This window comes from Jaculus jaculus, chromosome 12, assembly GCF_020740685.1.
Source record: "Jaculus jaculus isolate mJacJac1 chromosome 12, mJacJac1.mat.Y.cur, whole genome shotgun sequence".
Taxonomy (NCBI): domain Eukaryota; kingdom Metazoa; phylum Chordata; class Mammalia; order Rodentia; family Dipodidae; genus Jaculus; species Jaculus jaculus.
In genome coordinates this window covers 60,575,998-60,603,095 of record NC_059113.1, presented here as the reverse complement: position 1 = coordinate 60,603,095, position 27,098 = coordinate 60,575,998, and the positions used below count along the sequence as shown (strand labels likewise).

The window sequence follows — 27,098 nt, the reverse complement described above, 5'->3', positions numbered from 1 at the left end:
GAGAACACGCCCACTCGCCGCCGCTACACGGCCGCAGCGGCCCTCCGCCCCATCGCGCTCTCTCCACCCGGAAGCCGGCCGGGCAGCTGCGCAGGCGCGTCCAAGGCCAGGGCGGGGCCGTGAGTTGGAGCATGCGCAGGTAGCAGACGCCGTTGGGGTCCCGCGTGTAGGCTGCAGCGTGCAGAGCGGCCTTTGGCTTGGGAGGAGTGGAGAGTAGTTACCTTATTCTGATGGAGGAAAGCAAAGCTTGAAAAGAAATGGGCGCATAGAGAGCAGGACTTTGGGCACAGTTTCCCAGCCCTGTACGCTTGTCTGTAGAAATAACTGAACAAAGCACCAAGGAGAGCTTTTCCAGAGAGGCTGGAGGGCTTCCAGAGGAGATGGTAGTGGAGTTAGGGCGCCCAGGTTGCAAGGCCTGGCCAAGGTGATGCTGCGCAGAGGCTGAAATGAAACGCCCATACATAGAGATGGGAGGGAAAAGAGGTACAGAGAGAGGGAACGTCATCCATGGAGACTAACCTGGTGTGGCACCCGCCTGTAATCCCAGCCCTGGAGGATGACAGGAAGATCCTGATTTCAACCCTGTCGCCAGTCCTGTGGGAGAGCTGGGCAAGGTTTAGTTGGTTCCTTGTCTTAGGAATACATGGGCATTTAAATACCTTCAGGGGACAAGTAGTATAAATGGCCACACAACAGTAGTAGTTCCCCCTAGGGTTTATGACCTCGCCATCCGTAGGCTTTTTGTTTAATTTTAACTTCAAAGAAAGCAAGAGAGAGAAAGGGAGAATTGGCACACCAGGGCGTCAACCACTGAAATTGAACTCCAGATGCTTGTGTCACCTAGTGGCCATGTGTGACCTTGCCCTTGCCTCATCTTTGTGAGATTGGCGGTTTAACTGCTAAGCCATCTCTCCAACCCAGCCATAGGCTTTTAATTAGGTTTTCAGTACCAGGCAGGAATTCCCTTCCACGGAGAAGGCCTCCAGTCCAATCATAGAGCTGTTGATTTCCTCATAATAGACATGTCACCCCTGTACCAGTTGACTAATTTGGCCTGGTTTTCAAGCCATAAAGCTTGCAGAGTCTACTGCTGGTTAGCACCATTGATGACTTTTCTCCCTCCAAAAGGCTGCATAGCTCTTTCCAACATCATGACAGCTAGCTAATAGGAAGGAGACTTCCAGCTCAGCTCCAGATTGATTTCTCAGTGTCCTATAGCCCAAGTATGTGTAGCAATAGTATCTGACCATCTAGTTCTGGTGGGCAACTAATAGCGTTGGCAATAGCCTGTAATATTTTGGGTGCATCATTTGCCTCCCTGGATGTAGTGGTTTGATTCAGGTGTTTCTCATAAACTTAGGCATTCTGAATGCTAGTACCCAGCTAATAGCGCTTGGGGAATTAACATCTCCTAGAGGCAGTGTATTGTTGGGACCAGGAGATGATGTCTGCCTTATGCTGATGCCATCATTTTTCCCTGCCAGCATGGAGCTTCCCCTTGAGTCTATGTAAGCCAGATGCACTGTGACCTAAGCATGTGATATTGCACATGTGCAAAACAGGGCTCATGTGTCTGAAGTCCGTTTGCAGCAGTTGGAGGCCCTGCAATGCCCATATTCTCTCCCCCCCCCTCAATAAATTAAAAAGAGAAAGAGTAAAGAAGAGAACCAAGTATGGGGGCACATACCTTTAGTTCCAGCACACAGGAGGCAGAAATAGGAGTATCACTGTGAGTTCAAGGCCAACCTGAGTCTACATAGTGAATTGCAGGTCAGCCTGGACCAGACTGAGACCCTACTTTGAAAAAGCAAATAGGAGCCGGGCGTGGTGGCGCACGCCTTTAATCCCAGCACTGGGGAGGCAGAGGTAGGAGGATCACTGAGAGTTCGAGGCCACCCTGAGACTACATAGTGAATTCCAGGTCAGCCTGAGCCAGAGTGAGACCCTACCTCGAAAAACCAAAAAAAAAAAAAAAAAAAAAAGGAGAGAGAAAGGACATTGCCAAGGCTCTTGGTTGCTCATCAGAACTAGATGGTAAGACTCTATTGTTGAAGACTCCACATTCTTGGGCTGCACAGGTAACTGAGAAATCAAGTGGGAACTGAGTTGAAAATCTCCTCCCTGTAGACCAGATGACAGAAAACTAGGAAAAGCTATGCTGCATGCAGACTTATGGAACAGAGAAGTCAACAACAGTGGTAAAGAGCAGTGGACACTGCAAGTGTGAGGATTGGCCAGCCAGGCCAAATATTCCAACTGGTACAATAGTGGCATTCTGTTATGGGGGAAACCAACTTCTCTCTAATTGGACTGGAGGTCCACTCCACAGGAGGGAGAAGCCTATGGCAGGGGGTGGTCATGAGCCCTAGAGGAGTAGGGACTGCTGTTGTCTGGATAAATGCAAATACTATGCCTACCAAAATGCCCTGTCAAGGGTAGATTTCAAGCGAAAATTAGTTAGGAAAGATAAGGAAGGTCACTTTATATTGATTAAAAGCACACTTCAACAGGAGGACATTACAATATTAAACATATATGCACCTAACATGGGGGCTCCCAATTTCATCATACAAACACTATTAGAACTAAAGTCACAGATAACACCAAAGACAGTTGTAGTGGGTGACATCAACACACTACTTTCATCAATTGACAGGTCATTCCAGCAAAAAATAAACAGAGAGGCATCTGGATTAAATGAGGTCATAGAACAAATGGACCTAACAGATATCTACAGAACATTTTATCCAAATGCTGCAGAATACACATTCTTTTCAGCAGTACATGGAACATTCTCTAAAATAGACCATATATTAGGACACAAAGCAAATCTTAACAAATACAGGAAAATTGAAATAATTCCTTGTACTCTGTCTGGCCACAGTGGGAACAAACTACAAGTCAACAGCAAGAAAAGCTACAGAACAAACATAGAATCATAGAAACTTAACAATACACTACTAAATGATGAGTGAGTCAATAATCAAGAAGGAAATTTTTAACCTATACTACAGAGCCATAGTAACAAAAACAGCATGGAACTGGAACAAAATCAGACATGTACATCAATGGAACAGAATAGAGGACTCAGATGTAAGTCCAGATAGCTATAGCCACCTGATATTTGATAAAAATGCCAAAATCATTGGAGTTCCAGGTCAGCCTGCACTAGAGTGAAACCCTACCTTGAAACCCTGCCCCCAAAAAATACTCATTAGGGTAAAGACAGCCTCTTCAGCAAATGATGCTGGGAAAACTGGATATGCATCTGTACAAGGATGAAATGAGATTCTTCTCTCTCTCTCCATGCACAAGAATTAAATCCATATGGATTAAAGACTTTAACATCAGACCTGAAACTCTGAAACTGCTAGTGGAAAAAGTAGGCGAAGTCCTTCAACATATTGGCCTTGGAAAAGACTTTCTGAATATAACCCCAATTGCTCAGGCAGTAAAACCACAGATTAACTGCTGGGACCTCATGAAATTACAAAGATTTTGTATGGCAAAGGACACTGTGCATAAAGCAAAGAGGCAGCCTACAGAATAGGAGAAAATCTTTGCCAGCTATACATCTGATGGAGGATTAATATATAGGATATACAAAGAACTCAAAAAATTAAATTATAAGAAATCAAATAGCCAATTAAAAATAGGCTATGAAACTAAATAGAGAGTTCTCAAAAGAAGAAACACAGATGGCATATAAGCATCTGAAAAAATGTTCTACATCCCTAGTCATCAGGAAAATGCAGATTAAAACTACATTGAGATTCTATCTCAGTCATGTCAGATTGGCTACCATCATGAAAACAAATGACCATAAATGCTGGCAAGGATGTGGAAAAAGAGGAACCCTTCTCCACTGTTGGTGGGAATGCAATCTGGTCCAGCCATTGTGGAAGTCAGTGTGGAGGTTCCTGAGACAACTAAAAATAGATCTACCATATGACCCAGCTATAGCACTCCTAGGCATATATCCTAAGGATTCGTCTCACTACCTTAGAGATACTTGCTCAACCATGTTTATTGCCACTCAATTCATGATAGCTGGGAAATGGAACCAGCCTAGATGTCCCTCAACTGATGAGTGGATAATGAAGATATGGCACATTTATACAATGGATTTCTACTCAGCAGTAAAGAAAAATGAAGTTATGAAATTTGCAGGGAAATGGATGGATCTGGAAAGGAATATACTTAGTGAGGTACTCCAGGCCCAGAAAGCCAAATGTCACATGTTCTTTCTTATATGTGAATTCTAGCTACAGAAGATTGGACTTCTATGTGAGTAGGAATAAAACTCAGTAGCAGAGGCCAGTAAGCTAGAAAGGAGATATAAAGGGAATAAAAAGCAACTAGGGGGAATGACTTAATAGGATGGTATTGTATATATGTAAGTAAAAGAACAGATTAATAGGGTGGAAAGGCCTAAGTGAAGTCAGGGGAAGAGATTGAGTAAAGAAAAGGTGGAGGGAGGGCTAATCAAAATATAAGAGGGTATAAATAAACCATATGGATACTTACCTTTTTTGGACAATGGAACACCCAGAAGCCATAGACTGTTACTAGAAGGTTTTCAATGCCAGGGATTGGATACCTTCCAGTGAGTTTTTGGCCAGGGAGATCCACGATGCCCCCAAAATATTACAGTCCATTGCTGAGGCTGTTGGTTTCCCACTGGGAACAGATGGTAAGACCCTTTTGCTGAAGACTCCACATTCTTGGGTTGCAAGGTCATTGTGAAATCCTGCTGGAGCTGAGCTGAAAACCTCCTCCATATAGACCTGCTGACAAAAGGGTGGAAAAAGCTACATTGCATGTAGTTCAAAGGGGAAAGAGAGAAATCACCAGCGGAGATACTCAACAATGGACACTGCAAGCCTTAAATTTGGCCAGCCACGGCAAATGTTTCTTTGCTATGCCCAATGCCATCTTTTGCAGTGTGAATACTTATTCTGTGCCATTATGGGTTTTTTGAGGTTATTTTTTGGTATTATGGCTACGTTAAAAGATCTTGGACTATGGGGATGTTTGAACATCATTGGGATTGATAAAAACTATGGGGACTTTTAAAGTCAGACTGAATGCATTGTATTTTACATCATGTATGGATATCAGTTTATGGGGGCCAGGGGTGGAATGTGGTGGTTTAATTCAGGTGTCCCCCATAAACTTAGGTGTTCTGAATGCTAGGTTCCCAGCTGATGGAGATTTGGGAATTAACGCCTCTTGGAGGGAGTGTATTGTTGGGGGCGGGCTTATGGGTATTAAAGCCAGTTTCCCCTTGCCAGTGTTTGGCACACCCTCCTGTTGCTGTGGTCCACCTTCTGTTGGCCGGGGGTGATGTCCACCCTCTGCTCATGCTGTCATTTTCCCCTGCCATCATGGAGCTTCCCCTTGAGCCTATAAGCCACAACAAATCTCCCCCCCCCCACAAGCTGATCCTCGTTGGATGATTTTAGCCCGCAATGTGAACCTGACTGCCACACAAGGCTTAGGGTCTACTGTGGAAGAGGTGGCAAAAAGAATATAAGAGCCAAAGGAAGGGTAGGGTTACATACAATGCAATCTTCCAGACACAAAATGGCCTGGATGCCCATGACCTTGCAGTGCCTGGCACTGTCTACACAAGATCTTCATAATAGGAGGAAAAGAGGATGACATCAAAATAAAAGAGACCAATTGAGAGGGGGAGGGGATATATGGAGGGTGGATTTGTGAGGGGGAAAGTGGGGGTGGGGAGGGAATTATCATGGTTTATTGTTTATAATTATGGAAACTGTCAATTAAAAAGTTAAAGAGAGGGGGAGAGAGAGAAAGGACAGGTTGTGGTGGCACACATTGGTAGGAAATCGCTGAAGAGGTAGAGACAGGAGGATTAGGAGCTCAAGGTTAGCCTGGGCTACATACTTGCCAGGAATGGTGGCACAAGCCTTTAATCCCAGCACTGGGGAGGCAGAGATAGGAGGATCACTGTGAGTTCAAGGCCAGCCTGAGACTTCATAGTGAATCCCAGGTCAGCCTGGGCTACAGCAAAAAAAAAATAAATAAATAAAAAAAAGTCAAGAGAGAGAGAAGGGAAGGGAGGGAGGGAGGGAGAAGGATAGGAATAAGGAAGAACTTTTGTGTGTGTGGAAACAGGGTCTCATGAAGCCCAAGCTGGTCTCTAACTTGTGTAGCTGAGGATGACCTTGAACCCCCAATCTTTCTGCCTGACCTCCCAAGAGATAGATTATAGGTACACACCTAATGTAGGCATAACTAGCTAAGATACTTATTTTTAAATTGTTCCAAAGTAAGTTCTAAACACTCTGGACAAAATGGGCATATGGCTTAGATTTGGGCTGAGGGCTACCAACATTTCAACTGGATGGTGTACCTTCTAGATATGAAGGTTAATACTGCCATGAATGATAAAAGCTATCATGCATGTAAGTTGAGCCAGAGCTAGAACACATGCTTCCACATGAACTATTTATTTAATGCTCTTTCCTGCTAAGTCATTCAGAACTCTCTTAACTCTATTCAAGCTGTGCCATTTGCAAGTTTTCCTGCTGCATGTTGGATTGTAAATGAGGTCAACTTCCTATTTTCTGGAAAGCTGCTGATGTATACCATTCCCTTCTCGCCATGAGCCTGTAGTCATGGGAACTGCCATCAAGTGCACAATAACACCTCCATGAACAAATCCTCAGGGGACAGAGTTCATTTTGATGCAGCTGGCCTGACCACATAGGAATCGGGGGAACTATGGTGGCTTCTCAGCATTGTGCAGCCTCCTGATGTTAAGCTGCCTCGGGAGGAGGAGAAAGTGGAGCTGTGTCAGGTGTGGGCTTCTTACTGGGAGCTGGGACTGGTCCAGGCAAAGAAAAGCTGTGGGACAAATTCTCAGGCCTGTTTCTCCCGAGGAGAAAGCAGGAAAGAGATCTTGTACATTGAAGGCTTTACTAATTAATTCTGTGAATACATAGATCAAGCGGAGTAAAGAAGGAATTCCAGCATTACCCAGAGCATTAAGAGACCCCCTCCAGCCCTGAATCATAAGGGCAAGGGACCCAGTTTTACTTTAAGGTGCCTAAACTGGAACCTACAGATTAGCCTATGCTAGGCAAGCACTTGAACCCTGAGTTACTTCCCCAAGTCTATGATGGTTGCTGAGGTCTATAAAGGTTGGAGGCTAAGTGATGGGACTCCCCTCCCCTAACTTACTTCCTTTTCTGTGTTCCTTACATCTCTCACACAATATGTCCCTCATTCTGTTTCTAAAAAGCCCTGGAATATTACCTGCCTCTGAGCACCTGAGGTGAGACTTGAGACTCCTCAGGACCATGGACTTCTGCTTTTCCCTTTTCTCTTCTCTGTGGCCTAAGATTTCTGCCTCACTTTTCCTATCAGCACAGTTTCCCTAGGACTAGAGCTAGCCCTGACTCAAGCCGTCCCAAAGTCCCCTGGTCAATGCTATCACTGTAATCAAGACCATCATTTTATGCTCATAGGATCAGGCTGGGCTTTGCTATATAAGAAATTGGTCAGCCGGGCATGGTGGCACACGCCTTTAATCCCAGCACTTGGGAGGCAGAGGTAGGAGGATCACCGTGAGTTCAAGGCCACTCTGAGATTACATAATGAACACCAGGTCAGTCTGGGCTATAGCAAGACCCTACCTAAAAAACAAACAAACAAACAGGAAAAGAGAAATTGATCACTTTAAACCATCATTTTGCAAGTGAGTTCTTTTAACTGCTGAGCCATCTTCCCAACCCTGAACCACCATTTTGAATACAGTCACTACCGGTAGTCACTGGCTGCACCTGACATTCCACGTGGGTTTATTTTTATTATATTAAGAAATCTGGGCTGGAGAGATGGCTTAGCTGTCAAGCGCTTGCCTGTGAAGCCCAAGGACGGGACCCCAGTTTGAGGCTCGACTCCCCAGGACCCACATTAGCCAGATGCACAAGGGGGCACATGCGTCTGGAGTTTGTTGGCAGTGGCTGGAGACCCTGGCGTGCCCATTCTCTCTCTCTATCTGCCTCTTTCTCTCTCTGTCTGTTTCTCTCAAATAAATTTTTAAAAATTTTTAAAAACAAATCTTCTATATTTTTATTTATTTGTCAAACTCATGGTTCAGGCCTCTGGCTCTAACCGTGTCCCCTTTCTCCCTTGCCAATTCACTTGAGCTCTCAGCATGCCTCTGGCTAAGCTGCACATTTTAAAAGAAATGGCCAAGAAAAATAAATAAACCAACCCCTCAAAGCCATAGGTAGATGTGAGGAGAGGAAACAGAGGCTACTAAAAAAGATTTGACATTATTTAACCCATCAGTCCTCTAAGGCATAAAGAGGGCTGTCTCTTTTCTCAATCCTTGTCCAAAAGGTAACTTTTTCCCCCTGTTTTTTCGAGGTAGGGTCTTGCTGTAGTCCAGGCTGACCTGGAATTCACTGTGTAGTCTCAAGATGGCCTTGAACTCACAGCAATCCTCCTTACCTCTGCCTCTCGAGTGCTGGGATTAAAGACATGCGCCACCACACCTGGCCAAAATGTAGCTTTTGAAGTTATATTTTTTAGTTGTGGTACTGGGATTTAACCCAGGGCCTTCCCTATGCTAAACTCATTTTTTAACCATTAAGTTATATCCCTAGCCTAACGTGTCTTTTATTACTTAAAAACAATTAGGAGCTAGGGGATATCTTAGAGAATAAGGACCTTAGTTTGGATCCCCAACACCAACGTGAAAATGCTTGCTGGGTGGTACCTGCCTGCCTGTAACCCCAGTGCTGAGAAAATAGTGACAGGGGCTCCCTGGAGCTTATTGGCCAGCTAGTCTGGCTGAATAGGTGACTCTAGGCTCAGGGAGACACCCTGTCTAAGGTAGAGAGAGACTGAGTAGCACACAGTGTCAACCTTTGGCCTCCACCTGCATATGTACACATGTGAACGCATGCCTGCAGATACACAAACACAGGCAAAAGTCAGTAACTTGAAAAAGGGAGTATGTCTGGAAAAAAATTTCAAACAGGCCCAGGGAGATGGCTCAGTGGTTAAAAGCCCTTGCTTGCAAACTCTATCTGCCTAGGTTTGGTTCCCCAGTACCCACCTAAAGCCAGATGTACAAAGTGGCACATGTGCCTGAAGTTTGTAATGTCAAGAGGCTCTGGCATGTGCATACTGTCTCTCTAATGAATAAATTATATGTATAGTGTTATGCCCAGTTCTCGGCACCCCCAGTGACCACCAAGGAGAACCAAGCACGTATGCAAGGGCAAGGAGCTTTATTTCGGGCTTAAGCTCGGTCTCCTGACTTCACCAACGCAGTGGATCCATACAAGAGCCCCGAGTAGTGGGAGGGTAGGGTTTTCATAGGGATTTGACCATAGAAGAAGGGGATGGGTACATGATTGGTTGATTTAAACAGTATACTCTTCTGACTGGCCTAGGATTTTGGCGGGCAAAGTTGGCGGGCTGGGGCCAGGGGAATTGAATTTATGACTACAGGAATGTATGGCATAATCACTTTCCAGTAACTGTAACCCACCCTTACCAAAAAATAAAAACTTAGACCTTGCCGGGAAACAGAAACTTAGACCTACTGAGGACTCTGAAGCCTGTCATGGCATCTATCTGGTTCCTGAGTCCTTTATATATACATATGTACACATTATATATATGTATGTGAGTGTGTGTGTGTATATATATATATATATATATATATATATATATATATATATATATATATATATAATTTTTTTTTTTTGAGGTAGGGTCTTGCTCTAGCCCAGGCTGACCTGGAATTCACTATGGAGTCTCAAGCTGGCCTGGAACTAACAGCAATCCTCCTACCTCACGCTCCTGAGTCTGGGATTAAAAGCATATGCCACCACACCTAGCAGAAAATATTTTTTTTTTAATTCAAGCAGAACGCCGAGTGTGGTGGTGCATGCCTTTAATCCTAACACTCAGGAGGCAGGAGTAGGAGGAATGCTGTGAGTTCAAGGCCACCCTGAGACTACATAGTGAATTCCAGGTCAGCCTGAGCTAGAGTGAGACCTTACCTCGAAAAAACAAAAAATTCAAGCAAGTCAGCCTAGACTAGAGTAACACCCTATCTCAAAAAACCAAAAAGGAAAATTCCAAACAGTAACAATATTCCATGCATAACAGGGTTTTCCCCCATGTTGGCTCCAAATAGTCCATTTATCCTTTCTATAGGCAACCATTAGTTAGAGTTTATTATCTTTCCAGAACATTCTATGCATATATAAATATGCACTACTTTATTCCACTTTTTGTACAGCACAAATATAATCATACTATATATGTTTTCTTACCTGGTCTGATTCTATCTTGGGACTTATTCCATATTTGCACACACAGCTCTGTCTCATCATATTTGGTAGCTGCTTAGTGTTCTATTGAGGATATCCTATGCTGTGTCGAAGGTTCTGCTGATGAGTCAACTAGGTGGTTTCTGCCTACCATAGACAATGCTGCAATAAACTTCTTTATAATGCTTCTTGGAATACATAAGTAAGGTTAGCAGAGAAATCCCTCAATGCTGGGATGTGGCTCAGTGGGAAAATGCTTGCCTAGCATGAGCAAGGCCCTACACAAAAAAGGAGGTGAGGAGTGGGTCTGACAGCAAGGATCAGTGGTGGGGGATGACAGACGGAGCAAGAGAACAGATAGAGGGCCTAGTAAGCCTCTGAGACAACTGTGGGACTTTATCTTACTCTGGGTAAAATAAAGAGTCACTGTAAAGCTGGAGAGAGCCCAGGTTTGATTTCCCAGTACCCACATAGAGCAGCTGGAGTTGATTTGCAGCAAAACGCCCTGGTGCCTCCCTCCCATGCTTCTGCCTGCAAATATATATATTTGGTTTTTGCAAGTAGGGTCTCACTCTAGCCCAGGTGGACCTGAAAGTCACTGTAGTCTCCATCTGGCCTCAAACTCATGGCGATCCTCCTACCCCTGCCTCCCAAGTGCTGGGATAAAAGGTGTGCACCACTACACCTGACAAAAATATTTTTTAAAATATTTACTTATTTATTTGCAAGGAGAGAGAGAGAGAGAATGGGCACACCCGGGCCTCCAGCCACCACAAATGAACTCCAGACGCATGAACCACTTTTGTGCTTCTGCTTTGTGTGGGTCCTAGAGGATTAAACCTGGATCCTTAGGCTTTGTAGGCAAGCCTAAACAGCTAAGTCATCTCTCCAGCCCAAATATATATATATATATTTAGTGTTTTTTTAAAGAGTCATTGCAGGGTTTTAAGCAGAGGAATAACATGATCTCCCCCTGGGTATTTTTTCCCCCTCCTTCCTTCCTTCCTTTTTTTTCTTTTTTCCTTTTGGTTTGTTTTGTGTTTTTCTGTTTTTTTGAGGTAGGTTTCACTCTAGCCCAGGCTAACCTGGAAATCACTATGTACTGTCAGGCTGGCCTCAAACTCACAGTGATCCTTCTACCTCTGCCTCCTGAGTGCTGGGATTAAAGTCGTGCGCCACCACGCCTGGCTCTTTCTTTCTTTCTTTCTTTCTTTCTTTCTTTCTTTCTTTCTTTCTTTCTTTCTTTCTTTCTTTCTTCTTTTTTTGAGGCAGAGTTTCACTCCAGCTCAGGCTGATCTCGAACTCATGATGATCCTCTTACCTCTGCCTCCCGAGGGCTAGGATTAAAGGTGTGCGCCATCACACCGAGCCTATTTCTTTCTCTTTTAAAAGATCGCTTGGCCTGCTGCATTTAGAGCTGTAGGGTACGTGAGCACCGTGAGAACAAGAGTGGGGACACTGAGGCAAGGGCAGCATGGACTTGTGCACAGGTAAGGAAAGTGGCATAGGGTGGCTGAGTGCCGTATATGCTTTAAAGGAAGAGCAGTAAGATTGAGAGGTTAGAGAGGAGTTGAGAATGACCTCAGATCAAGGGCTCTTGGCTGAGCTACTGATAAAATAGACTTGTAGTCATTGAGATACACAGGCTGAAGGTAAGGGATCTTTAGGAAGAACTGACCCAAACGACAGTGCTGGATGCCAGGCACGGTGACACACACTATAATCCCAGCACTGAGGAAGCTGAGGCAGGAAGACATGAGTTTGAGGCTAGCCTGAGCTACATAGCAAGACTCTTCTCAAAAACAAAACAAGGGGGAGCTAGGTGTGGCGGCACATGCCTTTAATCCCAGCATTCAGGAGGCAGAGGTAGGAGGATTGCCTTGAGTTCAAGGCCACCCTGAGACTGCGTAGCAGATCCCAGGTCAGCCTGGGCTAGAGTGAGACCCTACCTCGAAACAAAAACAAAAATAAAGGGGGCTGGAGAGATGGCTTAGTGGTTAAGCGCTTGCCTGTGAAGTCTAAGGACCCCAGTTCAAGGCTCAATTCTCCAGGACCTATGTTAGTCAGATGCACAAGGGGGTGCACATGTTTGGAGTTCGTTTGCAGTGGCTGGAAGCCCTGGCGCGCCCATTCTCTCTCTCTCTCTCTCTCTGCCTCTTTCTCTCTCTGTCACTCTCAAATAAATAAATAAAAATTAACAAAAAAATTAAAAAAAAAACAAGCAGGGCTGGAAAGATGGCTCAGCAAGCAGTTAAGGCATTTGTCTGCAAAGCCTAAGGACCACAGTTTAATTCCCCAGTACCCACATAAAGCCAGATGCACTAAGTAGCACATGCATCTGAAGTTCCTCTATAATGGCAGGAAGTCCTGGCCCACCTGTACTAACTCTCTCTGTGTCTTCCTCTCTCTCTCTTTTTTCTTTTTAATTTTTTTTATTTTTCTAGCCAAGACTGACCTGGAATTCACTATGTAGAACTCATGGCAATCCTCTCACCTCTGCCTCCAAAGTGCTGGGTTTAAAGGCATGCTCTACCACACTCTACCCTTCTGTCTCTCTCTCAAATAACTTAAATTAAATCAAAACATACCAGTCGTGGTGACACACGCCTTTAATCCTAGCACTCAGGAAGCATAGGTAGGAGGATCACCATGAGTTCGAGGCCACCCTGAGACTACATAGTGAATTCCAGGTCAGCCTGAGCTAGAGTAAGACCCTACCTCAAACAACCAAAATCAAAACAAACAAACAAAAAGCAAGGGAGGCAGAGGGAGGAGTATCACTGTGAGTTCAAGGCCAGCCTGGGCCTATAGAGTGAATTCCAGGTCAGCCTGGTCTAAAAGGAGACCCTGCCTTGTAAAACAAACAAACAAAACAATCAAACAAATTTGGGCTGGAGGGATTGCTTAGTGGTTAAGGCATTTGCCTGCAAAGCCAGAGGACCCAGGTTCAATTCCCCAGGATCCATGTTAGCCAGATGCACAGGGGGACACATGCATCTGGAATTTGTTTGCAGTGGCTGGAGGCCCTGTCGCATCCATTCTCTCTTCCTCCCTCTCCCTCCCTCCCTCCCTCCCTGCCCCCCCTCTCTCCCCCCCTTCCCTGCCAAATAAATAAAAATAAAATATTTTTTTAAAAAATCAAACAAACAAGAGGATTCCTTACTGGGTTTCAAAGTTCTATCAGATATCCAAGTAAGGTAGGGAAATATATGGGTTTGATGTTTGAAACATGAAATATAAAATTAGCTGGGCATGATGGCTCACACCTTTAACCCCAGCACTCAGGAGGCAGAGGTAGAAGGACTGTGTGAGTTTGAAGCCAGTCTGGTACTATGGAATAAGTTCTAGGTCAGCCTGGGCTAGAGGGGACCATAATTCAAAAAGACCAAAAATGCCAGGCATGGTGGCACATGCCTTTAATCCCAGTACTCAGGAGGCAGAGGTAGGAGTATCGCTGTGAGTTTGAGACCGGCCTGAGACTACACATTGAATTCTAGGTCAGACTGGGCTTAGGTGAGACTCTACCTCAAAACAAAACAAAACAAACAAACAAACAAAAATCTCCAGTCTTGGACTGGGAAGATGATTCAGTGGTTAAGGCACTTGTCTGTGAAGCCTAATGGCCTGGGATTGATTTGATTCTCCAGTATCCATGTAAAGCCAGATGCACAAAGTAGCATATGCATCTGGAGTTTGTAGTGGCTGGAGGCCCTTGGGCACCTATTCCCTCTTTCTCTCTTCTCTCTCCATCTGTTTGCAAATAAATAAACAAAAACATTAAAAAAAAAAAAACAAACAAACCTCTAGTCTCTTTGCCTCACCCCTCTTCTCACTGCCAGGGTTCCAGTCCCCTTGCTCCCTTGCAAGCCAGTCTTCTCTGGTCTTTGCACTGCTGTCCCTTCTACTGAGAACCCTCCTCCCAGACCTTCACATAACAAATATACTCCCATGCAAAGGAATCAGCTCCAACATCACAAAGAAACCTTCCCTGGCTGCCTTCTTTAAAGTGCCCTGTCTCTTACTCTCTCTAATAGTCACACTCATTTCCTTCCTATCCATTTCAAACCTCTCTTGTTAATGCTCCCTTCTCACTAAAATGGAGGCTTGATGAAGAACCCAAACTCGTTCCCCATTATAATCCCAGCATCTGGCTACACAGAGTTGCTTTATAAATATTTGTTGAATGAGTAAAGATAGAAAAGTCAAGAAAGCTGACCGGAGAAGCACTGAGGAGAGGAAGGGTGTCTGAGCACAGCAAGGGCTCTAGGCTGATGGAGTCACCAGATGTCCTTAGGCAGAGCAACACGCCCTGATGCTGCTCTTTTAGGAAACGAACTCAGAAGGAAATGTGGAGGATGCCCTGAAAGGCGGAGAGACTGGAGGCAGAGAGGAGGGTAGGTGCCACTTGCAGAAGGCTTGATGGGAGATAATGAGAGCCCGAAATAAGTGGTGGCAGTGGAAATCGAGAGGAGGAGAAAGACTCCAGAGGCAATTTTGATGATGGATGAGATGTGCAGGAGAAGGTCGAGGGAGGGAGGGGTCATGGCTCACTTGCAGCTTTTTTGCTTGGGAGGTGGAGTGGATGGTGGGTGGAGGTGCAGTACTTTATTCTAGTTTTCTTGTTTTCCCCCCCTTTTTTTTTTCTTGGGTGGGGGGGTTGAGGTAGGATCTCACTCTATCTAGCTCGGGCTGAACTGGAATTCACTATGGAGTCTCAGGGTGGCCTTGAACTCACGGCGATCCTCCTACCTCTGCCTCTTAAGTGCTGGGATTAAAAGTGTGCGCCACCACGCCCGGTTTATTTTTCTAAATATTTTATTATTTATTTATATGAGAAAGGGAGAAGGAGAGAATGGACGCACCAGGGCCTCCACTGCAAATGAGCTCCAGATGCATGTGCCACCTTGTGCATCTGGCCTATGTGGATACTGGGGAATCATACCTAGTTCCTTAGGCTTCTCAGGCAAATGCTAACCCATTTCTCCAGCCCTATTTTAGCTATTTTTCAATGTGCAGCCCTGTCCTATTATGCACATTTACATTGTTGTATACCCATCACCACCATCCATTTCCTGCACTTTCTTCATCTGCCTAAATTGAAACTCCATGCTCTGGGGCTGGGGAGATAGCACAGTGGTTAAATGGACTGGCTTGCAAAGCTTGTTGGTCATGGTTCAATTCCCCACTACCCACATGAAGTCAGATACCCAAAGTGGTACTTGTGTTTGGAGTTAAATTTGCTACAGTAAGAGACCCTAGCATGCCCATTCTTTCTCTCTTTCAAAGAATAAATAAATTTAAAAAAGAAACCTCTTGCCCATTAAACACTAGTTCCCTAGTTCCACATTTTCCCTTCCATGTTTATATTAATTTATTTATTAGTGAGAAAGAGAAAGGGCATACCCGGGCCTCTGGCCACTGCAAACGAACTCCAGACACATGTGCCACCATGTACATCTGGCTTACATGGGTACTGGGGAATCAAACCTGTGTCCTTAGGCTTTGCATTAAGGTTAAGTGTCTTAACCACCAAGCAATTTCTCCACCCCCCTTTCCACCTTTAAAAATTATTTGTGTGTGTGTGTGTGGGGTGTGTGTGTGGGTGTGCAGGCCAGGGCCTCCTGCCACTTTAGACTTTTTGCCACTTTTTGGGTCTAACTTATGTGGGTGGCTTGGGAATTGAAGCTAGGCCAGCAGGCTTTGCAAGTAAGCACCTTGAACCTTTCAGCCATCTTCCCAGCTCCCCTTCTACCTTTGGCTGCTTCTTTGAATAGTAACATACACATCCTTATGAACATCTATTTTAAACCTTGGGGTTGTGGGTGGAGAGATGGCTCAGCAGTTACGGTGCTTGCTTGCAATGTCTAAGGACCCAGGTTCATTCTCCAGTACCCACATAAACCCATATACACAAGGTAGCTCGTGCATCTGGAGTTTGCAGTGGCTAGTGGCCTTGATGTGCCCATTATTTTTCTCTATCTATCTATCTACTTCTCTCTTCTTTCTCTCTCTCTCTCATAAATAAATAAGTTATTTTTTTAATTGGGGTTTATGCTGAGGTATGAAATTGCTGAATCATATGCAATTCTATGACTAATTTATTGAGGAACTGCCAACCTGTTCTCTATAGCACATGTAACAGCCATGGACAAGGGTTTCAATTTATTCACATACTAATCAACACTTATCTTCCTTTTATTATTATTTTGTAAACAGAGAAAAAGAGAGGAAGAGAACAAACATGGGCATGCCAGTGTCTCCTGCCCCTACAACCCATCTCCAGATGCACGCATCACCAGATGCATGTGGGAACTGGGGAACCAAACCCGGACTAGCAGGCTTTGTCTTTAATTGCTGAGCCATTCTCCTCTGCCTCTATCTTCCTTTTAAAAATTAGCATTTTTTTCTTTTTGAGGTAGGGTTTTACTCTTGTCCAGGCTGACCTGGAATTTACTATATAGTCTCAGGCTGGTCTCGAACTCACAGTGATCCTCCTACCTCAGCCTCCCCAGTGCTGGGATTGAAGGCATGCACCACCACATTGAACAAGTTTTTTGTTTGTGTGTGTTTTTTTTTTTTATAATTTTACACATGTGTGCAATATATTTTGATCACAATCAACCCTCTTTGCCTTCTCTTGTCGCCTTCCTCCTCCCATGGAACCCTTTCTTCTTCTCAACTGGTTCCAATTTTACTTTGATGCTTCTTGCTGACCCACTGAGTCTAATTGGGGTTGTTTGCATGAGCATGGGTGGTGGGTTATTTACCAGTGCATGAGCAATTTACCAGTGTCTTACCACTGAAGAAAATGTCTTCTATCCCCCCGGCCACCACTAACTGCCAATGGCGCCCCAGGAGAGGTAGAGGGATGCACGAGGCCCTCTACCATCCATGACGGAATGTTGATGGCTCCAGTCTTGTACAGGTCTGCAGATAACCACAGCTGCTGTGAGCTCGTGAATGCAATGGCCATGTCATGTCTGAACGACAGGGTTTCACGGCACTCCTTCCTATTCTCTGGCTCTTACATTCTTTCTATTCACTCTTTTGCCATCTTTTTTTGTTTGTTTTGTTTTTCAAGGTAGGGTTTCACTCTAGCCCAGGCTGACCTGGAATTCACTATGGAGTCTCATTGTGGCCTTGAACTCACGGCAATCCTACCTCTGCCTCCCAAGTGCTGGGATTAAAGGCGTGCGCCACCACGCCCAGCCCTGTTTTGTAATCTTTTCTGAGCCTTGGAGAGGGTGATAGAGATAGATGTCTTACTTAGGGCTGTGTGCTCACCAGTCACTTCTTTTCAGCACTTTCACCAATTATGAATGCCTGCAGTAAGTGCTGCCTGTTCCAAGGAAAAGCTTCTCTGACCTAAGCTGAGAGCAGCTCTAACGGGCATAAACATCAATATTGAGAAGGCAGTTTGAGGGTCATTTCATGATTATTTAACAAAACCGCAGTAGTAGCTTCTTGCTGAGGGCCTATAGCCTCCCAACCATGGGCCTTTGACCAGTTCTGCAGTACCAGAGTCCAATGCCCTCCTATGAAGCAGGCCTCAAGTACAATCAGAACGAGATTGATAACAGACATGCTGCGATTGCACCAGTGGGCACATCTTGCCTACCAGGTCTATGGTATAGCACACAAGGCCCACTGCTGGGTAAGAGTTGTGATGACGTTGCTCCCCAGCAGCCTGAACAGCACCTTTGGGCACTGTGAAGCTAATCATCAGGGAGGAAACTTCGGGCTCCATTTCTCTCTGTCCTGTAACTGAAGCATGTGACATCCACAGCAGTAGGGTGTTCCCATCTAGTTCTGGTGAGCAGCCTTTCCTTAAAAATTAATTACATAATACATAAATTACATAAATACATAATAGTGAGTTCCAGACTAGCCTAGGCTACAGGGCGAGACCCTGTCTCAAAAAAAAAAAAAAAAAAAAAAGAAAGAAAGAAAGAAAAAAGAAAGAACGAGAAAAGAGAGAGAAGGAAAAGAAAGAAAAATCAAGCAAAAATTATTATAGCCAGGGCTAGGGAGATAGCTCAGTAGGTAAAAGTGCCTTCTTGCAAAACTTGTTGGCTACGGTTCAATCCCCCAGCAACAACCCACATAAAGCCAGATTTTTCAGTGGCAAGAAACTCATGTACACACACTCACACATATGCACACACACTGTGTAAATATATATTTTTAAATAATGGCCATCCTAGTGAAGTATTATAATGACCCATGTTGGTGTTTGGCCAGTCATGGTAGCACACACCTTTAATTCTAGCAATAGGGAGGCTAAGGTAGGAAGATCATTGTGAGTTCAAGGCCAGCCTGAGACTACATAGTGAATTCCAGGTCAGCTTGGACTAGAGCGAGACCGTACCTCAAAAAACAAAAACACAATAAAAGGGGGTGCTGGAGAGATGACTTAGCAGTTAAAGCATTTGTGAGCACAACCAAAGGACCCAGGTTTAATTTCCCACTACCCAACATAAAACCAGATGCACAAAGTGGTGCATGTGTCTGGAGGTGCCCATTCTCCCTATCTGATTCTTTCTCTCTCAAGTAAATAAATCAAGAAGTTGCCTTTAAGGTTTAAAGAAAAAAAGTTTCTTTCAAGTGATTATTGGTCATTTGGGGGGTTTGTTGTTTTTTTTGTTTTGTTTTTTTGAGGTAGGGTCTTGCTCTAGCCCAGGCTGGAATTCATTATGTAGTCTCAGGGTGGTCTTGAACTTTCGGCAATCCTCCTACCTTTGCCTCCCAAGTGCTGGGATTAAAGGTGTGTGCCACCACACCTAGCCTCACTTGTATATATTTTTGAGAAATATATATTCAGCTTTTGCCTATTTTAAATAAGACACCCTCCTTCTTCTCACTGACTTTTTTTTTTTTTTTTTGGTTTCTCAAGGTAGGGTTTCACTCTAGCTCAGGCTGACCTGGAATTCACTCTGTAGTCTCAGGGTGGCCTCAAACTCACGGTGATCCTCTGCCTCCCGGGTGCTGGGATTAAAGGTGTGTGCCACCACGCCCGGCTCTCACTAACTTTTTTTTTTTTAAAAAAATACTTATTTTCAAGCAGAGAGAGATAAAAGAGAGACAGAGAGAAGGGGTGCACCAGGGTGTGATAGAGATGTCTCACTGCTGAACACTCCACTGCTACTATTATCAGCACTATGATGAATTTTGAGTCACCCCACTGGTCACCGCCATCTGAAAAGAGAAATTTCTCAACCAAGAGTGAGAGTAGCATTAATATATGGGTATGAACATTAAGAAAAGTGCTTACAGGGTGGTTGGGTGAGCATAATATATACATTTAGCATGCATTAGGTTTTCAGTACCAGGTATGTATTCCTTCCCATGGAGCGGGTCTCTAGTCCAATTAGAGAGCCATTGATTTCCCCCATAACAGACATGCCACTATTGCACCAGTTGGCACATTTGGCCTGGCTGGCCAATCTTAGGGCTTACAGGGTCTGGTGCTGTTTAAAATTGATTACTCCACTCTTCCAAAGGGCTACATTCAGAATAGCTCTTCCCAGCTATCTGACAGCTAGTCCACAGGGAGGAGGTTTTCAGCTCAGCTCCAGCTTGATTTCTCAGTGACATGCAGACCAAGAATGTAGAGCCTTCAGCAATAGAGTTATGGTGGGCAACCAAGAGTCTTGGCAATGGTCTGTAATGTTTTGGGGGTATCAGGATCCTCCCTGGCTGACATCTCATAGAAATGTATACCACCTCTGGCACTGAAATTTTTCCAGGAACAATTTATGGTTTCTGGGTGCACCATTATCCAAAGAAGTAGGTTTCCAGCCAGGTGTGGTGGCACACGCCGTTATTCCCAGCACTTGGGCTGCAGAGGTAGGAGGATTGTCAGGAGTTCAAGGCCTCCCGGAGACTACATAGTGAATTCCAGGTAAGCCTGAGCTAGAGCAAGCCCCTACCTCAGAAAATAAAATAAAATAATTTTTTTTAAAAAAAGAAGAAGCAAGTTTCCATATAACATATTCATAAGATCTTAAATTTTGATTAACCTACCTCCCATCCTTCCTTCACTCAATCCTTTCCCCTGGCTCCACTTAGGCTATTCCACCACATGGTCTGTTCCTATATCTACATACACACAGTATTCTCTCCTTAAAGCGCTCCCCTCTCCTCCCTCCCTTATAGTCCCTTTATAGCTTACTGGCCTCTGCTACTGACTTTTGCTCCAACTCACCTATAAATCTAAACATTTGTAGATAGGATCCACATATGAGAAAGAACATGTGACATTTGGCTTTCTGGGCCTGGGTTACCTCACTTAGTATAATCTTTTTCAGATCTATCCATTTCCCTGAAAATTTCATAATTTCATTTTTCTTTACTGCTGAATAAAACTCCATTGTATAAATATGCCACATCTTCATTATCCCCTCATCAGCTGAGGGATATCTAGCCTGGTACCATTTTCAAGCTAGTGTGAATAGAGTGGCGATCAACATGGATGTCCAAGTATCTCTAAGGTAGTAAGAGAAGTCCTTAAGATATATGCCTAGGAGTGGTATAGCTGGGTCATATGGTAAATCTTTTTTTTTTTTTTTTTTTTTGGTTTTTCAAGGTAGGGTCTTACTCCAGCCCAGGCTGACCTGGAATTCACTATGGAGTCTCAGGGTGGCCTCGAACTCACGGCAATCCTCCTACCTCTGCCTCCCGAGTACTGGGATTAAAGGCGTGCGCCACCATGCCCGGCTTGGTAAATCTATTTTTAACTTTCTCAGGAACCTCCACACTGATTTCCACAATGGCTATACCACTTTACATTCCCACCAACATTATAGAAGGGTTCCCCTTTTTTTCTAACCTCACCAGCGTTTATTATCATTTGATTTCTTGATAATAGCCAATCTGACAGGAGTGAGATAGAATCTCAAAGTAGTTTTAATTTGCATTTCCCTGATGGCTAGGGATGCAGAACACTTTTTAAAATTATTTTTATTTATTTACTTAATAGAGACAAAGGGAGAGAGAATGAGAATGGGCATGCCAGGGCCTCGAGCCACTGCTAATGAAATCCAGATGCATTTGCCACCATGTGCATCTAGCTTACACGGGACCTGGAGAATCGAACCTGTGTCCTTAGGCTTTGTATGCATGTGCCTTAACTGCTAAGCAATCTCTCCAGCCCCAGAACAATATTTTTAGATGTTTATAGGCCATATGTATTTCTTCCTTTGAGAATTCTCTATGTAGTTCCATAGCCCATTTTTTAATTGGGTCTTTGATCCATTTGGACTTAATTGTTGTGCATGGAAAGAGATAAGGATCTATTTTCATCCTTCTACAGATGCATATCCAGTTTTCCCAGCAGCATTTGTTAAAGAGACTGTCTCTTCTCCAATCAATTTTTTTTTTTTTTGCATTTTTGTCAAAAATCAGATGGCTGGGCCTGGAGAGATAGCTTAGTGGTTAAGACATTTGCCTGCAAAGCCAAAGGATCCCAGTTCGACTCTCCAGAAGCCACATAAGCCAGATGCACAAGGGGGCGCATGCATCTGGAATTCGTTTGCAGTGGCTGGAGGCCCTGGCATGCCCATTCTCTCTCTCTTTCTCTCATTTTCTCTCTGACTCTTTCTCTCTCTCAAATAAATAAATAAAATATATTTTTAAAAAATCAGATGGTTGTAGCTGCCTGGATTTACATCTAGGTCCTCTATTCTGTCTCATTGATCTATGTGTCTGGCTTTGTGCCCGTGCCATGCTGTTTTTGTTACTATGGCTCTGTAATATATCTTAAAATCAGGTATGGTGATACTGCTATCTTTATTTTTATTTATTTATTTAAGAGAGTGGAGGGGGCACATAGAAAGAGAGTGGGGCATGCCAGGGCCTCCAGCCTCTGCAAATTAATTTGAGACACATGTGCCACCTTCTGTATCTGGCTTATGTGGGTCTTGGGGAGTTGAACCTGGGTCCTTAGGCTTTGCAAGCAAGTACCTTAACTGCTATGTCATCTCTCTAGCCTGCTAGCTTTATTTTTGTTGCTCAGAATTGTTTTGGCTGTGCAAGGCGTTTTGTTTTGTTTTGGTGCTTCCAAGTGAATTTTAGACTTGTGTTTTCTATTTTGATGAGACATGCTGATGGAATTTTTATGGGGATTCCATTAAATGTGTAGATTTAAATGTGGGGGGGGGTAGTATTTGCACTAGAGAGTGCAGATGCAGGTGCCCCATGAGTGTAGTTGTGGAGGTGTGAAAAGAATTTCAGATGTCCCCTTCTAACACGCATCCATGTATTTCCTTGAGACAGTGTTTCTTACTGATTCTGAAGCTTGCTATTTTCACGAGCCTCAGTGGTCTCTGGTCTCTGCTCCTCACGGGACTGGGTTGAAGGCATGTGAAGCCACTTCCAGTTTAAGTAGGTGCTGGGGAATGAAATTCAAGTAGTATCATGCTTGCCCGGGGAAGCACCCTTTTTCAAAAATTTTATTTGGTTATTAATGAGAGACATAGACGGGCAGATAGAGAGAAAGAGGAAGAGAGAGAGAGAATGAGCATGCAAACAAACTCCAGAGGCAGGTACCACCTTGTGCATCTGGCTTTATATGGATACTGGAGAATCAAACCTGAGTCTTTTGAGCTTTGCAGGCAGGTGCCTTGACCACAAAGCCAGCTCTTCAACCCATGTGGGGAAGCAGTCTTAATTGTTGAGCCATCTCTCCAGTCCTAAACTCCTTCAACTTTTAACTAGGAATATCTTAATTTCTCCTTTTTTTTTTTTTTTTTTCCTGAGATAGGGTCTCACTTTACCCCGGACTGAACTGGATTTCATTATGTACTCTCAGGGTGGCCTCAAACTCACAGTGATCCTCCTGCATCTGCCTCCCAAGTGCTGGGATTAAAGGTGTGTACCAACCATGCCCGGCTGTTTTGTTTGTTTGTTTGTTTGTTTTGTTTTGTTTTGTTTGTATCTCACTCTAGCTCAGGCTGACCTGAAACTCACTCTTTAGCTCCAGGATGGCCTCAAATTCACAGCCTCCTAAATGTGAGGACTAAAGGCATGCACCACTACGCCCAGCTTTCTTGCTTTGAGGCAAGGTCTCGTGTGTCTCTGTCTAGCCTCAAACTTGCTAGGTAGTGGAAGCTGGCTTTGAACTGATCCTCCTGCCTCTACCTCCCATATACTAGAATGACTAATGCTCGCCACAGCACCCAAATCCAGTTTCTCCTTAATTGACAGTTTCTCTCTGCACTTTATGTCTATGATTCTGTCCATTCCTGTAACAACTTGGCCATCATGCTTACTGAGCATACTTTGTACATTACAAGTTGCTTACCTTTTACTACTTTGAAAAGATCCTCCTTAGTTTTGACTTGTTTGGCAAAATTTCTCATTCTATAGCCCTGGCTGGCTTGGTACTTGCTACGTAGCCCCGGGCTAAACTTGAACTCATGGAAATCCTCCTGCTTCAGAGTGCTGAGATTACAGGCATGAGCCATGCTCATCTTAGCTTTGGCTTTCGTGTGTGTGTGTTGTGTACACATATATGTGCAGATGCACGTCCTGTGTGCTTGCGTGTGAAAGGCTGAGGAGGACTTTGGGTGTCATCTTCTCACTCTTTTGCTTCATCTCCCTGAGACAAAGCCTCCCCTCACTAAACCTGGAGCTGGTCAGTTGACAGGGAGAACTTGTGCCATGCCTGGCTTTTTACATGGGTGCTGGGAATTGAATTCAGGTCCTCATACTTGCATAGCAAATGTTCTTAACCACTCAGCCATCTCCCCAGACAGTTTCAGTTTTTGATATGTAGTGTTTCTTAGTGTGGCTCTCTTTGTCTTACTCTATTTGAAATTTGTTAAGCTTATGTCAGTTCATTGTATTTTTTCTAAACCAAATTTGAGGAATTTTCAATTATTTTATTGTTTCTTTTTCTCTTTTTTAACTTCTTTTTTTGACAAAAAATCCAATCATTTATTGGTTTACATTATCTCTACTAAACACATCAGTAATTTATCATTTAAATATCTAACATCATTAAAAACTGTTTTAAAGGCTGGGGAGATGGCTTAATGGTTGAAGTGCTTGCCAGCAAAGCCAAAGAACCCAGGTTCAATTCCCCAGTACCCATGTAAAGTCTGATGTTCATTGCAGTGGCTACAGCTAGAGGCCCCAACATGCACATTTATTCCGCCTGCCCCCCATATGCCTCTTTCTCTCTCTTTCAAATAAACAAATAAAATATTTAAAATAAACGTTTTAACATTTTCCCCCATTTGCCATAAAACATATAGTAATTCACTTTAAAAAACATGGAACAAGCATTCTGTTTTCCTTCCACTTTTCTAATGTTTCTCAGAAATAGCTGCTTATAGATCAGTAAAACAGTAGACTGATGACTGAAATTCACACAATCTTCCACTTGAAAGTGCTGAGCTCTCTTGGGGCTGGAGAGACAGGTTAGTGGTTAAGCGCTTGCCTGTGAAGCCTAAGGACCCCGGTTGGAGGCTCGATTCCCCAGGACCCACGTTAGCCAGATGCACAAGGGGGCGCACACATCTGGAGTTCGTTTGCAGTGGCTTGAGGCCCTGGCGTGCCCATTCTTCCTCTCTCTCTCTCTCTCTGTCACTCTCAAATAAATAAAAATATTTTTTAAAAAAGAAAGTGCTGGGCTCTCAAACCTGTTCTCTCTATACCTTTCCTCTCCATATCCTAATATACTGCCAGCAAATGTTAAAGCACCAATTTGCAAACTACTACAGAGGGCTGGCTTCTCTCCATTCTATTAGTTTAAGTAAATGCAACTTTCCTCTAGCATTGTCTTCAGAAAAATATTTAAGCCTCAAGGTCCCCAATAACTAGGAGTACTGAACTAGACAGCCAGCCTAAGACACTTCTGCCGAAGGAACGCACTACTTAACAAGGGCCTTCCACACCCTGCTGTTAGAACCTGCGCACTGAGGGACAATGCACTAACCAGTCACTGTTAGGCATTTATCCTTCAGGCAGTCCTTTGCCATTAGTCAGCTTGAACTAGGCCAGAGTCCAGCAGGAACGTGTGTGGTGTACCAGATGTACCACATTTGCCATCTCTTTTTTTTTTTTTAATTTTTTTTTGTTTATTTTTATTTATTTATTTGAGAGCGAAAGACAGAGAACGAGGCAGAGAGAGAGAGAATAGGCGCTCCAGGGCTTCCAGCCACTGCAGACGAATTCCACATGTGTGCACCCCCTTGTGCATCTGGCTAATGTGGGTCCTGGGGAATCAAGCCTCCAACCAGGGTCCTTAGGCTTCACAGGCAAGCGCTTAACCACTAAACCATCTCTGCAGCCCCAGATTTTCCATCTCTTAAGTTGCTGCTATCTTCTCTCTCTCTTTTATTTTTTATTTATTTTTGGTTTTTCAAGGTAAGGTCTCACTGTAGCCCAGGCTAATCTGGAATTTACTATGTAGTCTCAGGGTAGCCTCGAACTCTCTGAAATCCTCTTACCTCTGCCTCCCAAGTGTTGGGATTAAAGGCATGTGCCACCACGCCCAGCTCTATTTATTTATTTATGACAGACAAAGATGCAAAGAGAGAGAATAGACATGCCAGGGCCCTCAGCTTCTGCAAATGAACTTCAGATGTATGTGCCACCTTGTGCATCTGGCTTACACTGGCCCTGGGGAATTGAACCTGGGTCTTTTGGCTTCACAGGCAAGTGCCCTAACCACTAAGCAATCTCTCCATCCCTGTCTTCTCTTTTTTACTGAAAGGTTGTACTGAGCCAGGCTTTACCCATGACTGGCCAGCAACATGAATACTTTTAAAAATATATATACTTTTATTTATTTATTTGAGAGAAAGGGAGGGAAGGAAGGAGAGAGAGAGGGAGACAGGGCACACCAGGGCCTCTAGCCACTGCAAACAAACTCCAGACGCATGAGCCGCCCTGTGCATCTGGGGCATAGAACCGGGTCCTTTGGCTTTGCAGGCAAGAACTTTAACTGATAAGCCATCTCTCCAGCCCTGAACACTCTTATTGTGCTGCTCACCAGGCTTTTTCTGAGTCAGCATCTTCTCTCTGGCTTCATCCTGCACAGACGATTCCATGCAGAAAAGCTAATTGCATAGGTGTCTTCTATTTTCAGTTGATCAAACAAACAAGCAATACACACTTGAACGCTGTCAACCACTTTACTTTTGAAAAGCTAAACATGTTTTTCATATAGTGCTGCAGCTTCTGGGTTCAGGAGGATTGTGTTAATCTTGTAGGAAACTCTCCTGTGTACATTAAAACCTGCCAAAGATGATTATGGTTTGGCCTCCACTTTGCAAATGCTCTCTACACATCCAGTTCACTTGAGGTGGGATCAACTAGCGGGTGAAAGACAGGAAAATCCAACACCAAGCATGGGCAGTTGCCATCTGGATAGTTATCAGGAATATAAGCTGTAAACTTGAACACATCATCCTGATACAGCCCATGCCGTATGAATATTAGTCCAAACTACATTAATGCAAAGTGGTAAGATGGCTGTATATAGACACCTGGCAACTTCTGCTTCACAATCAGGGGAAATTCTACAAGAAGTGAGTATTTCCGGTAGAAGGGTCTGTAAGACCTATGTGTGCCATTTGTTGACTGCACTGCTGGGGCAGATGTAGGCTTTATGATGGGCAAAGCATTTGGGGGACTAGAAGACAGCTGTTTTCTTGGTGCAGTTCATAGAGGACTAGCTTTCACATGTCCTGTTGTTGATATTTTCTCCTCCCCATCAGACCATTTGCACCCAGGGCCTGCAGCCATGCTCCACAAAGGGTTCAT

General features: G+C 44.1%; 1 pseudogene; it reads right to left on the bottom strand.

Moving 5' to 3' along the window:
• Nucleotides 1–23: 23 nt before the first annotated feature.
• LOC123453596 lies at nt 24–27,098 on the bottom strand (annotated as a pseudogene).